Source organism: Schistocerca americana, chromosome 6, assembly GCF_021461395.2.
Source record: "Schistocerca americana isolate TAMUIC-IGC-003095 chromosome 6, iqSchAmer2.1, whole genome shotgun sequence".
In the NCBI taxonomy this organism is placed as follows: Eukaryota; Metazoa; Arthropoda; class Insecta; order Orthoptera; family Acrididae; genus Schistocerca; species Schistocerca americana.
The window spans coordinates 346,568,080-346,585,190 of record NC_060124.1 but is presented as its reverse complement, the minus strand read 5'-3'; the positions used below and the strand labels follow the sequence as shown (position 1 = coordinate 346,585,190).

At 44.2% G+C, this 17,111-nt stretch overlaps 1 protein-coding gene and 1 non-coding gene across 2 annotated transcripts in view; both read right to left on the bottom strand.

Moving 5' to 3' along the window:
* Window positions 1-17,111, bottom strand: part of LOC124619371 (protein FAM110B) — a 487,260-nt gene that overhangs the window by 410,383 nt on the left and 59,766 nt on the right. The gene's annotated exons all lie outside the window — the stretch shown is intronic.
* Window positions 13,911-14,017, bottom strand: LOC124620909. The gene has a single exon (XR_006980420.1). It is a non-coding gene; the product is annotated as a U6 spliceosomal RNA (small nuclear RNA).

Here is a 17,111-nt window from a genome sequence, read left to right as displayed (position 1 = left end):
GACAAAAGTTTTAAAATGCCATGACACATAGTCTCGTTAAATTGTATGTGGCAGGTTAATAGGTAGTACGTAGTTGTTTGCTCGGTCAGTTGGATACATGCAAGGTAGAAAACGACCATGTAATAAATTTACCTGAAAGACAATAATAAGAATGGAAGGCTTCGGCTCACGGGGTGTTTGACTACAAATCACAAGTCTATCGTAAAGCAATCATTAAAATGATTCAAATGTGGAAACACTTTGTGTCAAAAACAGCATTTCGCATCGTGATTCGCAATCAATGCCAAGGGGGACCGAAAAGTAATATCGTTTGTATATATTTCGATATTCGTTTGTCATTCATCAACTCATTTTTGTACATCAAAGAAAGTCGTGCCAAAGAGATTTTAAGGTTGTAATGACTTGTTTACTTGTAAATAATTAATTTTATTTCTTTATGGTGAAATGGCCAGCCGACTACCAGGGGAAGTACATATCCGGCATTGTATGCTTTTTGGGTTTTGAAAGGGTAGTAATGCATCAGTTGCTACCAGAAATACTTGCGAAACTGATACAAGTGGCTTAGACGTTCGTAAATGCCAAAAGTGGATTTAAGTTCAAATCCAGTAATTTTGACCTTTGCAACTCATCTCGATCAAGAAGACCAGCGACTTTAGACAAAGACATGATTACGGCCGAAGCGGAAGCAAAGCTTTGTCCAAATACTTTTCACCGATCTTTGTCAACCACCCAAGATCATTTGCAGCAGGTTGGTAGAGACAAACGAAGCTAATCAATATACGACATACTACTTATGAAAAATGTGATGAAAAATGGGTCCTTTACGATAATCCAAAACGCAAAAAGCACTCTCTCCGAAGCAATCGCTACGAAGTACAGCTAGTGGGAGGTATTGTCTCACCCATCATATCAGCCCGATATTGCGCCGTCGGATTCCCATTTATTCCCATCGCTACAGCATTTTCCAAGTGGTAAAAATGTGAAAAGGTGGATGATGTCTAAAAACCATCGCCAGATATTTTTCTCAAAAACCCGTTCATGTTTATCGATTCGGTATTGAAAATTTGTACCTTGGATGACAAAAAGTTGTTGATAACGAAGGTGATTACATCATTCGACCGCTACGGTCGCAGGTTCGAATCCTGCCTCGGGCATGGATGTGTGTGATGTCCTTAGGTTAGTTAGGTTTAAGTAGTTCTGAGTTCTAGGGAACTGATGACCTGAGAAGTTAAGTCCCATGGTGCTAAGAGCCATTACATCATTGATTAAAAATAAAAAGCTTTTAATAACATCTGTTTGAATGTAATGTAAGACTACGCTATAACTTTCCGGTCCCCCAAATATTTGGTCTTGCTCAATGACGTGGAATATTTAGGAAATTTATAGCACACTGAGGAACCATTTGGGGCCATTAATGGACCAGATTTGTGACTGTATTCAGATATATCTTTGCAGATAAGGCTGGACACTTTGTTCTAAACAAAACCAAATCAAAAGATATGAAGGTGATTTCGGGAGTACCCCAAGGGAGTATTATAGCGTCGTTACCGTTTACAATATGTACTAACGACCTAATGGATAACGTTGGAGGCGACATGATACTATTCGTGGACGACACTGTTATCTGTGTAAAGGCTGCAACGCCACACTAACGACATGCAGGAAGACTTGCAAACTATCAATGATTGATGCAGGTACTGGTCGGTGACGTAAATAAATGTAATGTATTGCTCATAAATACGCCAAAATTGACCGGTTACACTCCTGGCGACAAGTCACTGAAAACAGTAACTACCGTAAAACGTCTAGAAGCAGTCACCTGGAGTAGTCTAAAATGGAATGACCACATAAAACAAGGTGTAGGAAAAGAAATGCCAGCTTGAGATTCGTTGGTAGCTGTGAAGGGTCACAGACCTGGTACCAGTTGTAACCCATCTGCAGGGCTCCAAAGCGACCAGTGTGAAGGAGATGATGAATCTTTTCTCGGTGTGCGTATACACGCATAAACAAAAGCTTTGCGTCATCCCCTTTATTTCGAAATTCAAGGCACAGAAAACAAAAATTAGCTCTGAAGCATGCGTATATATTCATTTGCAATGTTTTTAGCTCACCAGATAAAAACAAAAAATGTGCAACGACAGAAGGGGCTGTTTTCCGTGGGGGGTTTTTCACAACACTCCTCAGCAACATGAGAAAGTGGTGGAACGTGGCCTTGCTCGGATGCAGGTTTGAATCCTTCGTGACACACCGTTGATATCAGCAAGCCACCACCTTTGGTGAGAACTATCCCGTTCTTCAATGGCGATTCTGCGTATATCGCGTAGGGTACCCGATCGTTGTCGACGTTCAAAAACAGCTCGTTTCAATCGATTTCCCCCCCCACCCCCCACCCACCCCAACCTCATTTTTGTTTTGGTTCATGGCTGGAGAACAGGCAGGCCATTCGATTCTGCTCATCCTAGCATGCTGAAGAAAAGTGATCACGACAACAGTGCGATGATCACATGAGTTATCATCCATCAGGATGAAATTCTCGACAAAATCTTGGCGATATTGTCCCACTATTCGTTGCAGAATCTAGTCCCTGTACAGAAGAGCACTGAGAGTGCCCTCAATAACCACGAGATGCGTACGATGGCTCCATGTAATGCTACTCCAGAACTTCAAACCACCACCTTCCTCTTGCACATACGAGGCACAGTGCCCGAGGTGACCGAGATCACCGGCTTGTCTCCAAACACATTGTGTGTGATTACCAGGGTACAAAGAGATCCGAGTTTCATCCGTAAACAACACCCGATGTCAATCCTGGGGTGTCAATTCTGCGTGATTTCTTGCCCATCTGTAGCCGGGTCCGCGGTGTTTTGGTGTACGGCGTGGTGCTCGCCACGGTAGTGGGGAGTTAATATTCGCATTACGCAGTCGTCTACTGTTTGATGTGATACATCACGTCCTGTAGCCGAATTCGGTTCTGGAGCGCTCTGTATGTTTCCTGTGACTCAAAATCACAGATATCGATCGTCCTGTGCATCTGTCGAACGTGGGGGCCTTTGTCACGACTGTCCTTCGTGGCATGACGGATGTTCACGCTACTCTTCCACAGACGTCCTACTGATGTTTTACTTTCAACTCAGATGCTCCAATCCATTTGAGTGCGGAATTCTACCCGAAGGCAGCGCTCGTGGTAACTGTGTGAATATTTACAAACACCGTCAGTTGTTCCTATCGGTACGGGAACAGTCCCAATAGCGACACAAATGTACGATATATCGGGGTGATGCAAAACTTCTGGTGACAAGTGTGTAAATAAGTCATCTATACATAATGATTTCATCATTTATTGCTCTTGTACACGTTAGATTAAGCCGCATGACAAGGCATGTGCCGCTGAACTACGAGGATTCTAGTGCCGCAAAAATTATATGTCACTTTTAATCTTCTCCATCTATAATGTTAGCCTACGTTTTGATTTTTAGACTTCTTTTTACTATTTTCTTGTTTATATATTCGAGGATGGCTATAAATCACACACAATATGGCAATTGTAAAAGCAAACCGTTGAATATCAAATGGTTCAAATGGCTCTGAGCACTATGGGACTTGACATCTGAGGTCATCAGTCCCCTAGAACTTAGAACTACTTAAACCTAACTAACCTAAGGACATCGCACACATCCATGCCCGAGGCAGGATTCGAACCTGCGACCGTAGCGATCGCGCGGTCCAGACTGAAGCGCCTAGAACCGCTCGGTCACAGCGGCCGGCCCCAGTGATTATCGTAAAGTAAAAGAAGCAAGTAAAAGAAAAAAGTTTCGTTTTTATTTGTATATGAAAAATCCTATTACACTGACGGCAAAAAAGAAAAAAAAATAAATTTCAGCAGCAAGAAGGAGTTGTGCGACATAAACGAAAGTTGGTAGGCGTGTTGCGTGTTTCTACATCTGAAAGATGACGTCTTTTCAGATATCACGCCAGTCGCGTTAGAGTGAAGCCAGTAGCACCAGTATGAGAACGCAAATCACGTTTACTTTAAACACAAGCTGTACAGTCGTGATCGTTACTTGCCTGTGTAACTCAGCTTGATGTGTTGATGTTAGTCAAGAAATCCTTTAAGGCGACAAAGACGCCGTTATCAACACCTGACTGAGTCTGAACGAGGTCGTGTGATAGGGCTATGACAAGTGGCTGTACATTCTGCGCTACTGCTGGAATGTAGCTACTGTTCATGACGGCTGGCAGCGGTGGTCAGGAGAATGTACGGTCGCAAGAAGACCGGGTTCCGAACGGCCACATGACACTACCAAGAGCAAAGACCATCGTGTTCGGCGTATGGCTCTGGCGCATGGCACTGCGTCTACGGTACAGCAACGGCTGCCACCACTGTGACACAACAAACTATAACAGATCGGTTACTTCCGGACAGCTCCGAGACGGACGCCCTGTAGCGTGCATTTCTCTGAAAGTCATTTGAGACTTCAGTGGTGTCAAGGGAGAGCTCATTGGAAAGCAAGGCGGAGGTCTGTTGTGTTTCTTCATGAAAACTGCTTCTGCCTCGGCGCTAGCGGGAGCCGTGTGTTGGTTATAGGAGCAGGCCAGCTGAGGGCATGCAACCAACCTGTCTGTGTTCTAGACACACTGGACTTACACCTGGAGCTCTGGTCTAGCGTGCGATTTCGCATGACGCCAGATGTGGTCTCGTGGATATCCCACGTGCCCTGACTGCAGTTTTGTACAACAGTCAGGTGATTCGACCTGTCGTGCAGTCGTTTATGAGCAGCATTCCAGGGGGTGTTTTCCAAGAGGATATTGCTCGCCCACATAGCGCTGTTTTTAACCCAACATGCTCTACACAGTGCCGACATGTTGCCTTGGCCTTCTCGATCTCCAGATCCATCTCCATTCTAGCACATACGGGACGTCATCGTACGACAACTGCAGAGTCATCTACCGACCAATTGCAACAAGCATGGAACTCCATCCCACAAACTAACATTCGGCACCTGTACAGCACAATGAATCCACGTTTGCAAGATCGCATTCAACATTCTGGCGGTTACACAGGTTATTAATGTACCAGCATTTGACATTTCCAACGGCTTAACCTGTGATTTTGCAATGTTAATCACCTAAATGTGTAACCTTGAGAAATGTATTCGGAAATTTCATTACTCTACATTAACTACTTTTTCATGTTGGCTTTCTTTTCTGTTTGTGTATTTAATAAATTTCACCTCGTTTCATAGCTCATAGCTATGATAGTTGCCTCTACACTTGCCTGAGAAAGAGCGCTGTCCACTGAAAACCACTGTAAAGAAGTGTAATGTGCAAATCGGAGTTTTTAAATTGTAGCAATGAAAGAAATAGTTGTACAAAATAGAGACAGACATACGAACGAGGAAAATTACCTCCGTTCTGCATTGAAAAAGAAATACAAACTACCGTTTCTTGCGTGTCTTTGGAGGACGACGCAATTTTATACATTTGCTGTCCTTAGTAGCCTGCGGAACAGCAGTAGCATATCAAAAGGTTTCGCTCATGTCAGCGGAATAATTTGTAGGACTCATTAAGATCCTGCAGCAGAAAGTAAGCGGTTAATATTTTTGCTAATAACTGCAGTCGGAATGGCCAGTGTAGCGCGCAGGGCTAATTAATGCGAGACCAAGATGGCGGCTGCGCTGGTCGATAAGGTCGATACAGATGCGAGAGCTGAGCTGACGAGCCGGGATCAGGCGTCACGTCGACGGCACTTCCTGACGCAGCTGACACCCCTCCCTGACCGAGCATTTACAAAGTACGGAACCTCCATTTTGCTTCTCTCCAGTACAAAAAATACTCAACGTAACTGCAATAACAATGAGTGTCGCTAAGCCGGGAGCACCATCTGCGGGGAGCCCGGCCGCCTGGTACAAGCCTTTTTAGTTGACGCCATATCGGCGATTTGCGTGTCGGCGAGGATGAAATGATTACGAAAACAACGCAGCACCAAGTTGGGCTTGACAATGCTACAGCCTACAATATATTGAATGTCAGTTGTATCTAAAGATACTGCAAAAATGTAATATCAGTTGCAAACATGGTACAAAACGCTGAAATTACCGTCGTGCAGCTAAAAACCCAGTAGTAGTAGATACCTTGTTGCCACTCCGATGCGCACGGTCGTTTTGATTCAAAATCGCGTGAGGGTGTTTTTCTCCACGGTTCACATCTGAGTGGTGCTTTAGGTGCTTCCACCTGCGCTTGAGTTTTAGAAACAGCTCTTGGCCGATACAATCCGCTGTGCCATGTTACCCGACCTTCCACTACTGCAACTGTATTTTTTCTGTCGCCTTTAAAAACTAAATCCCACAGCATAATTTTCCCATTTTTTTCCGTTCTAGCCTTGAATTCCATTTCTATTCGATAGAGGTTGCGAAGTTTTCGCAAAGTTGTCTTTTCTATGTACTTCGTAAAATAACGAAGAAATTAGTGCATAATAACACATTTATCCATGTAGCCAATAGATATTTACTGTGTGAACTTCTCTTCTTGTTCTTGAGACAGATACCTGACTCCCGCTGTCTTTAGTCTCCTGCCTTTAGTGTCGTAGTTTGCACACAATCGCCTTACTCAACTTTAAAGTTTTGCTCGCACGTCCCGTCAGGTTTTCCTTCAGCACTGACACTCCTTTCTCTGTCTCACCGTCATAAAATTTATGACCTTAACAACAAATCATCGCGCCTGCCCATCGTGGCCATTACTGTGACCACTCTCCACATTTTGTTCTAACCTCACAGATATTCTATGGGTCCACAAACTCTACAAAGATATGCTGATTTTCTTTCGCCCTTCCTTCTTTAACTAAATGCTATTCAGAATTGTTTCTCTGGTGTCGTTCCCCTTATCGAACCGTCACATGCTCCCCTTATTGAAACCTCACATGCTCCTTCCATATCGCTTTGAAAAGTTACGCCCATATATTTAAAGGGCGTGACTGTCTCAAGCACGACTCTACTGACGCTGTATCCGAACACTATGGGTTTTTTTTCCTACTCATCAGCAATAACTTCAATTTTTCCACATTTAGTGCGAGCTGCCATTCATAACATCAACTAGAAATTTTGTTTAAGTCATCGTGTATCCTCCTACAGCCATTCAAACCCGACACCTTATCCTACATCAAAGCATCATCAGCAAACAACCGCAGATTGCTGTCCACCCTGTGCGCCAAATCATTTATGCATAGAGAGAACAACAGCAGTACTACCACTCCTTAAGATACCCTTGTCTCTTATAAACACTCGCCATCGATAACAACATACTGTGTTCTATAACTTAAAAAGTCTTCGAGCTACTCACATATCTATGAACCTGTTCTATATGCTCGTACCTTTTTTAACAGCCTGTAATGGGGCACCTTGTCAAACACCTTCCGAAAATCTAAGAATAGGGAATCTGTCTGTTGCCCTTCATCGATAGTTCGCAGTATATCGTGCGACAAAAGGGTAAGATGAGTTTCACACGAGCGATGCTTTCTAAAACCATGCCTGTTCGTGGGCACAAGTTTCTCAAAAAATGGTTCAAATGGCTCTGAGCACTATGGGACTTAAGAACTATGGTCATCAGTCCCCTAGAACTTAGAACTACTGAAACCTAACTAACCTAAGGACATCACACAACGCCCAGTCATCACGAGGCAGAGAAAATCCCTGACCCCGCCGGGAATCGAACCCGGGAACCCGGGCGTGGGAAGCAAGAGCGCTACCGCACGACCACGAGATGCGGAAACAAATTTCTCAGTCTCAAGAAGATTTATTATATTCGAACTGAGAATATGTTCAAGGATTCTGCAGCAAACCGAAGTTAGGGATATTGCCCCACTAGAAATTTTATATTGTCGAACTTTGAATACAATACAATTCTCCTACATAGTGGACAGCAGAGCGATAAATTTATCAAATGAAGGCGCTATTTTTACACTTGGTCTGTATTTATTCAGATAGATTTTCCGTTTCAAACCTGTTCGATAGGTTGTGTAGTTAGAACAAGATGCCACACGTATAGAAAAGGCAACACAACAACAGGAGGCGCTTGTATTAGCTTTTGTATACAAATAGTACTGTAAAGCTACCAAGAATAACACCATTTATAAATCAGATCTAATGGAAACAAATGATATGGAAACTCTGTCATTTTCATAGTTGTGGCACCTTGGATAAACACTCGACAACGCCTTTAAAAAAGCCGCAAACAGTTATGAAACGAGGAAGTCCAAATAAATACAACCCAAGTAGAAAAATAAGGTTATTAAACCAAAATTCTTCTCCACGAAATGTTCTAATTCCTGTTTCCCTCGCGTTTCTTGTGTCTAGTAATCAGTCTTCCAGCCAACGGCCTTGCCGCAGTGGCAACACCGGGTCCCGTCAGATCACCGAAGTTAAGCGCTGTCGGGGCGGGTTAGCACTGGATGGGTGACCATCCAGTCTGCCGATCGCTGTTGGTAAGCGGGGTGCACTCAGCCCTTGTGAGGCAAACTGAGGAGCTACTTGATTGTGAAGTAGCGGCTCCGGTCCCGGAAACTGACATACGGCCCGGAGAGCGGTGTGCTGACCACATGCCCTTCCATATCCGCATCCAGTGACGCCTGTGGGCTGAGGAAGACACGGCGGCCAGTCGGTACCTTTGGGCCTTCATGGCCTGTCCGGGAGGAGAGAGTTAATCAGTCTTCCGATATGTTTAAAGCAACACGCCATGAATTCCTCTCCTGCGCCAACCTCTTGATCTGAGAGTATTCCTCAGTTATTTATTGGATATAATCCAGTGTCTACCTTGCTACTAAGCTCCCCCAGGTACCACGGCAGTTATTTCCTGTATGTCCTATCATCCTGCTCTTTCTTCTCATAAGTGTTTTCCACATTTTCGTGTCTGTGGAAAATTTCCTGATTTCTTATCTCATTAGAGTCCCTGTGATTTTTAAGATCCTTCTATTGCACCACACCTCAAACACTTCAATTATCTTTGTTGTGTCCTCGCCTATGGACGCAACCAGAGCTCGCGCGCTGGGAAAGTTTGTCACTGGCGCCGACAACCACAAGCATGGTTTGATCAGCAACGTTCGCGCCGCCGCCAGTGAGGTGGACTTCCGCATCGTGATAAGCTGCGGTCACAGGCAGCAACGGACAGTTTATTTCGGCGGTGCCGTGCGACAGTTCCAGTACGGAGTTCCAGTGTTGCTGCTCGTATCTACAGTTCGCAGTGGAGATCAGTCTACAACTGGAACCTCTTACAGCCTTCGCACAGGGACAAGTGATCACTACAATGATTGACAGTGTTTCATCCAGGACAGACATACTCTTGTCGACATTGTTTTCAGTAACGCACGCCTTGGAAGGCCACTGTTTAGTTGTATCTGTCCACAAGCACGGCGGACGAGTTGCTGTACGACTTTAGTTAAATACTGCAGTGCACTAATTTGTCACTAATTTGTCTGCACTGTCACAGTTCCTCCGTCCACCTCGGAACATCTAAACGTAACACAATGTGTGCGAGCTGTTCCACCCAGACGATCCGTACACATCACTCTTCTTTTCCGATTTCTCTACAACCCACGATTCACTACTACGTAACGCTATGCTCCAAATTTTGTATCCCGCCTGGAAGGCGGCGCGTGAGTCTGCTCCTATAAACTGAAGGGTAGGCCGAATGTAGAAAGTGAGTAGGAGCAGGAAAAGGTGAAAATCTCTCGGTACTGCTCTTAGACATGGTTTTACTATATCACAATATTAATTGAATACATAATAATGTGAATACCTGACTTTGCACTGAGGAGCACGTAGGTGCGAAGTCTTAGACCCGTCGTAAGTAGTGCAAAGTCTCTATATGAAGCGAAGCTGAAGCGAAATGTCCCGGCCGTCTGCTCATGATCAAATGGGCAGAATCTGAAGCGACGCTGGTAGAGCTCTACAGCGGCGGCTAGAGGGCGCTGTCGTCGGTGTCGGTGCCGTAGTGCCAACGTAACAACTTGCACCTACGCCGTGGCATCGTAGCTATCGACACCACACCAAAAGTACCTTCTCAAAATTTTCTTCCTCAAACTGAGGCCAACGCATGATACTGGTAAACTCTTTCGGCCAGGAATACCGTCTCTGCGTGTGCTAGTCTGCCTCTTACATCATCCAGGCTTCATCAAAAAATGTTCAAATGCGTGTGAAATCTTGTGGGACTTAACTGCTAAGGTCATCAGTCCCTAAGCTTACTCACTATTTAACCTAAATTATCGTAAGGACACCCATGCCCGAGGGAGGATTCGAGCCTCAGTCGCGAACAGCCGCACAGTCCATGACTGCAGCGCCCCAAACCGCTCGGCTAATCCCGCGCGGCTGGCTTCATCCATCACGAGTTCTTTTCCTTCCAAGATAGTAAAATTTCTTCACTTTGTCTAATTCTCGGCCCCCCCCCTCCCCGTTCTCTTATTAAAGTTATCGCTGACCCCATTTCTGCGGCTACTCGTCATTATTTTCGTTTTTTTTTTTTTTTTTTTTTTAAAAAAACCTTAGTGTGTGATAAACTGTCGATTCCATTAAACAAGTCCTGCAATTCGTGGTCACTTTCACTTAGGATACAACGAAACGAGGAGGGCTGGTTGCGAACAGCACCGAGACCATTGCGAAGGAGAACCGACCGTCTGCTACATCAGTGTAATTTAGAGTAACGGCAGCCGTAAGCAAACATTCAATCCCTCAGTGTGAGAGAAGTGCAGAACACGCAATATGTGCCGCAGCCTCCCCACGCCGTCTAATTACTTCGTCACTAGTCTTATCAGCCCGCTTGTCACAGCAGCTCGCCGAAACATATTGCGTTTCGCATAGTAATCACCTCCGGAGCTGTCACGCATAGCCTCCCAAACGCGCAACGAAAGCTAGCTCAGTGAAAAAGACACAAGTCTCCCTACATATACCTCATTGTTCCACAATCAGACAAGTATATTCTTAATCAATTGTGAGTACCAGAGTAAAATAACTAGGCATCGCAGTTTGTGCCAATTCAGGGGTCTCCAAACTTTTGAGTCCGCTGGCCACATTGACTCCTCCACGAAGTCATAAGGGCCAAGATCTACCTAGTGGGATTAAAGCAACCTGGCACTCCATGATCACCGTTATGTAAGGCTAAAGGAAAGATGAAATCGCAAAAATCTAAGGTTGTGGGAATAGCTAGCACTGAAACGAACAACGATTTTTATTTAATTACATAATTTTGATTGGTGGACGTACCTGACCGAAATTCTGGCGTATTTTACTCTGGCGAATTCCACCGACAAAAAAGTATGTCACTGCACATTCTGTATGTATTTTACAACGAAATCAAAAGAAAGTGAATCCTCGCTTAAGAAGCATCTTCCATAATGATTGATTACTAAGGCCAGTCGCCGAAGTGGCGTCCCTTTGAAAGACTTGCACCAGACTCTTGAGTAGAATAAAATGCAAAGAATTTTTTCACTTAAATGTTTTCGCCAAACTAGTCTGTTAACCGTTCTTTTTTTTTCACCATCGCACGAAGAATGGTCTGTCTGTTTATTGCGGATAGCCACAACTTTAACCATGACCTTCTGCTTTGTAAAGATAGAGCTCCGACAATGTCGCGGTGTATTGGTCGCGATAGACCTTGAAACTCAATTGTTGGCAGTATAGGTGCCACCTCAAATATCTGGCGGGCCGGTTTGCCGGCCCTCGCGGGCCGGTTTCGGCCCGCGGGCCGTAGTTTGGAGACCCCTGTGCTAATTTGAAACATCCTGATAGATTAAAACTGTGCACTGGGGCACTGGGGCGGGACTCGAACCCGGAACTTTTACCTAAAGAGGCCAGAGATCTACCTACATTTTCTCCTTCTATGAAACCAAAAGTTCTTCCTATCTTAAAACAATGATATAATTTCTACTCGTAAAAATTTATTTCGTATGAACAAACAAATCCTGGCTTTTCTGTCGTTCTATATCTGTTCTTCAGCAAGGAAAACAGCAAAGTGAAGATTTTGTAGTCCTTAAAAAACTGCAGTATGCTATTGGGAAATTGAATAGTTTCTCTGGAAACCAAAAGTTTCTGCTTGAGTGAAGAAAGAAAGTGTTCACTTTCTAAGGAGCTGACTCCCCCCCCCCCTCCTTATTTTCTAACCAAAAGCTCTGTTGAATGGGGCAACGGCCTTACCGCAGTGGATACACAGGTTCCAGTCAGATCCCCGAAGTTAAGCGCTGTCGGGCGTGGCCGGCTCCTGGATGGGTGACCATCCCGGCCGCCCCGCGCTGTTGCCATTTTTCGGGGTGCACTCACAAGGGAACCTCCCCATCGCACCCCCCTCAGATTTAGTTATAAGTTGGCACAGTGGATATGCCTTGAAAAACTGAACACAGATCAATCGAGAAAACAGGAAGAAGTTGGGTGGAACTATGAAAAAAATAAGTAAAATACACAATCTGAGTAGTCCATGCACAAGATAGGCAACATCAAGGATAGTGTAAGCTCAGGAGCGCCGTGGTTAGCGTGAGCAGCTGCGGAGCGAGAGGTCCTTGGTTCAAGTCTTCCCTCGAGTGAAAGGTTTACTTTCTTTATTTTCACAAAGTTACGATCTGTCCGTTCGTTCATTGACGTCTCTGTTCACTGTAACAAATTTAGTGTCAGTGTTTTGCGACCGCACCGCAAAACCGTACGATTAGTAGACGAAAGGACGTGCCTCTCCAATGGGAACTGAAAACATTTGATCTCAAGGTCATAGGTCACCACGTCTGATATATTCTATACGACACTGGTGACGGCATGTGCATCACATGACAGGAATATGTTGTCGACCCACCTAACTTGTACACTTGGCGAACGGGTAAAAAGATTCTTCTACCTTGCTCGATTTAGGTTTTCTTGTGGATGTGATAACCACTCCCAAAAAAGTGATGAAAACATAAGAGTTTGTCACATAAAGTGCAACAAATGAATGCAGCAGTTTCACAGTCGCACAGTTTTCCCTGTGCTCTGTCAAAACATATGTTTTTAACGTTTTCAAATTTTTCCGTGTGTAAACCGTCAAATCCTGCATATGTCCAAGCAAATCTGAACATGTCCTGGAATTTTGGAGAGCGAAGTTGATTGTGTGTCCCCATACTACGGCGCAGTTACCTCGCATCGGACGGACGGACGGACAGATAATAATTGTCTGAAAATAAAAAATTAAACTTTTCACTCGAGGGAAGACTTCAACCAAGGACATCTCATTCCGCAGCTGCTCACGCTAACCACGGGACCACGTCGCTCCTGAGCTCACACTCTGCTTGATGTTGCCTATCTTTCGCATGGACTACTCAGTTTGTATATTTTCCTTATTTTTTTTTCATAGTTCCACGCAACTTCTTCCTGTTTTCTCGATTGACCTGTGTTCAGTTTTTCAAGTCCTATCCACTGTGCCAACTTATAACTAAATGTGAGGGGGGTGCGATGGAGAGGTTCCCTTGTCAGCCTCTTGATGCCACTTGAGGAGCTACTCGACCAGGAGAGCGGTGTGCTGACCACACGCCCCTCCTATCCGCATCCTCGGCTTAAGTATCGCACGGCGATCGGATGGTCTCTATGGGACACTTATGGCCTGAAGACGGAGTGCTTCTCTGTTGAATAGCATGTATCAGTATGATAGTACAGCAATGAACAATCTGCCGAAGTTATCTTTGCACTTCATGCAATGCAGCAGTTCTTTGTGCTCCACTGGTAGGTAGTACAGTAAGACGCATTTCGGTTTTCTTGTTAATTGAGTAGCAGTTATAACTGGTTACGAGCCACAGAAATGCGTTGTTTTTCATTACCGGATAAAAGAACTCGTCACGGAACAGAAAGCATTGTGAGCCGTGTGTGGATTTTGAAGTACACTTTGTGATTTCTACTTCTTGCTCCTCCATTGTCGAAAACGTGGAACGCATCACGATTTTGCATGTGATTCTTGCTGAGGGGACATACTAATCTCCTCTGTATCATTCAAATTTTACTGTATATACCGCCGAAGCGAGTACACCGCCTGAGGTATCCCACCACGACTTAAGGCCCGTCTCCAAAGCTGCAAGTCGCCCAATTGGCGTCCAACTGAAAGAGTTGCACCAGGTCATCGTACCACACATTTTTTTTCAGATTTCGTACCTTACAAAGTTCATTCTGGAAAGCATCCCCTCAGGCAGTGGCTAAGCCATGTCTCCACAATCTCGTTTCCTCCAGGAGTGCTTGTCCTACAAGGCATGCAGCAGAACTTCTACGAAGTTTGTAAAGTAAGAAAGAGATAACGACGGAAGTAAAGTTGTGAGGGCGGGACGTGAGTCGTGCTTGGATTGCTCAGACAGTAGAGCACTTGCCTACGAAAGGCAAAGATCACGGGTTCGAGACGCGGACCAGCACACAGTTTTAATCTTCCAGTAAGTTCAAACTACGAATACGTTTAACTACGGAATAAATTATGAAAGGATGGGACCTACTGTAGACTTTCAGCGGTACTACTTTACTGGCCATTTTAAGTCTGTACGTGCGTGTGTTAGTTGACAAATTTCCATTGCCCAATATGGCGGCGCACATAGAGTGAACGAAGTATGTAGTGATATGAAAGGGCGTTTAACATCTCGGACCCGTGTTGGAGCTCTCTGATGAAGGAATGTAAACCAGAGACAGAGAGAGAGAGAGCAATGAACTAACAAACAAACCAAAAATAAAGGAATTTACAGTTGATATCTGATGATCATTTGACGGAAACACAGAAAATGAGATCTTTTAACTTATTCAATACAAAAATTTTCATAAGTGTATATCTACAAAAACAAAACGTTTCTAATGACAATAAGGAACCCCTGACGGGCTCTTACCGTATGAATGTGACATCACGCCAGTTTGTAGCCAGTTTTCCATAGCACAGCACTCACCTGAAACAAGAAAAAACAAAGGTTTTATTTCATTCTAACATTCTGCGTGGTGTCTGTTTGTTCTATATCGTGTCTCCCCACCACTTTCGCGCAACGACGCTCTGAGCGTGATTTTTAGGGAATTGACTAGTTTGAACCTGGGACCTGTTGCTGATAAGGAGACGTCAGACCACACATGACATGTAGAGTTCAGAAGAGTTCAGTGAGACTAGCGATGATATAATCTAATACTTAATGATTTCAGCGTCAGCTCCACTGCACTCCCTGTAAAAGAATCTTAATACTAACTAAATTTAGTGGAAGGGGTTCAAGGCATTCCTATTTTTAGTTAGCTGGTAAAATAACGTCGAAAAAGCAGTTAAGTTTACCATTGGAAATTTTATTCTACTCACAAAACATTGTTTATGAATTGCACTATCGATAAAAGGAAATGTTTTAATACAGGATGGTAAAAACCAACTGCATTCAACAAAAATGTGAACGAATATTCCCTGAATGGGTTTCCAAGTTCTACAATGGATCGAAGAATGACCTATGGCATATCAAATCTATAATCTAGGTTTAAATTAAGTTTCACAAAAGAGAAAACTATCAAAATGGTCTACAGTGACCCTCAATTATCTTTAATTACTTATCTAACTTGTCGTAAATTACAGTGGCTGATGTGGCTTCTCAATAATTATATAACAGAAAAATCATCGCGCTTCAGATTTTTACTTCAAGTGGCAAATGTGAACACCATGAGCTTTAATTGACGATCGACACTAGTATTACGCAAAAAGGGGGTGTAACAGATGAGACTTCTGCAGTTCTGAGTGAAGCTTTATGCGCTGTTATGCCGCATTGCGTGCGTTCATTACCTTGTCGGTGTTCGTCAGGGGGCGGCGGACAGCACAGCTCCGGTCACCTCGCCATCTCAGAAGCAACTCTCTCCTAATTTCTCGTTACTCCAATTTACCGAAGTTGGTTAAAAAAAAAACTATCTGACTGGGTTTTCATCTGACCAATCAGGGTCTCAATGTTAACCTTAAGCTCCGCCTACAAAAATTCTGTCTATCCAATGAGAAACGTTATACTTTTCGTGGTGGGGCAATGTATTTAAAGTTTGCAACGTAACAGAGACGCGAAAAAGTCTCACGCTGAAACTTGCAGCTGGTGTGGTCCTTTTAGTGCTATCGTAAGATCTATACTGTTCCTCTGGAGGGCTCTATCTTTTAACATGGGCTGGGGGTGGTCCTGACGTAACAGAGACGCGAAAAAGTCTCACGCTAAAACTTGCGGCTGGGGTAGCCCTTTTTGTGTTATCGTAAGATCTATACTGTTCTACTGGAGGGCTCTAGCTTTTAACATGGGCTGGGGGTGGTCCTAGCGGTTAGCTGGCGACGTGGGTGTCCGTTCCTTATCGTAGGGCCTTCTAGCTTAACACGGTTCTGCTCTCGGCTTCTGTTCTCGTTTCTCCCCTCGGAACAGCGTCTGTCTCACGCTGGGAAGGTATGACATGCATTTAGGCATTCTTGTGTTAGTCTGTGGTATTCCATTTGCTCACTCGTTACTTGTATTACTTTGGTTAATTTAATTTCACGATTTATTCGGAGCTATGTGACATACTACTGGATTTGCTTATCATGTCAGGGTTTTCATGGAAGGTGTTGGATTTGCCTGACACCTTACATCATATGCTATAATGAAATTATGTATACACATATCGCTATATTTACAATTACTTGTGAAAGTATCCGCCCTTATTTGTATGCTCGTCTTTTGTGTAAGTGCATAAAGAAACTCCATACGCCGCGCGGTGTAAAGCGCCTTGCACGGTTCGCGCGGCTTCCCCCGTCGGAGGTCAAGTCCTCCCTCGGGCATGGGTGTGTGTGTTGCCCTTAGCGTAAATTAATATAAGTTAGGTTAAGTAGTGCATAATCCTAGGAACCGATGATCTCAGCAGTTTGGTCTAATAGGAACTTACCATAAATTTCGAAAATTTGGAAACACGATACATGTTTTTGAGGAACTCTCGTCGCAATTTACACTTTTGCGTCTTACAGAACATAGTGTTAATGTCACTGGTATATCTATAGCCACTGCTGATGTTCACATTTTTCCATATCAGTCTGGAGCTAAACAAACTCCGTTTACGCATTCTCCACGCGCGCGGGTGCGGGAGTCTGTGTGTGTGTGTGTGTGTGTGTGTTTTTTTTTTTTT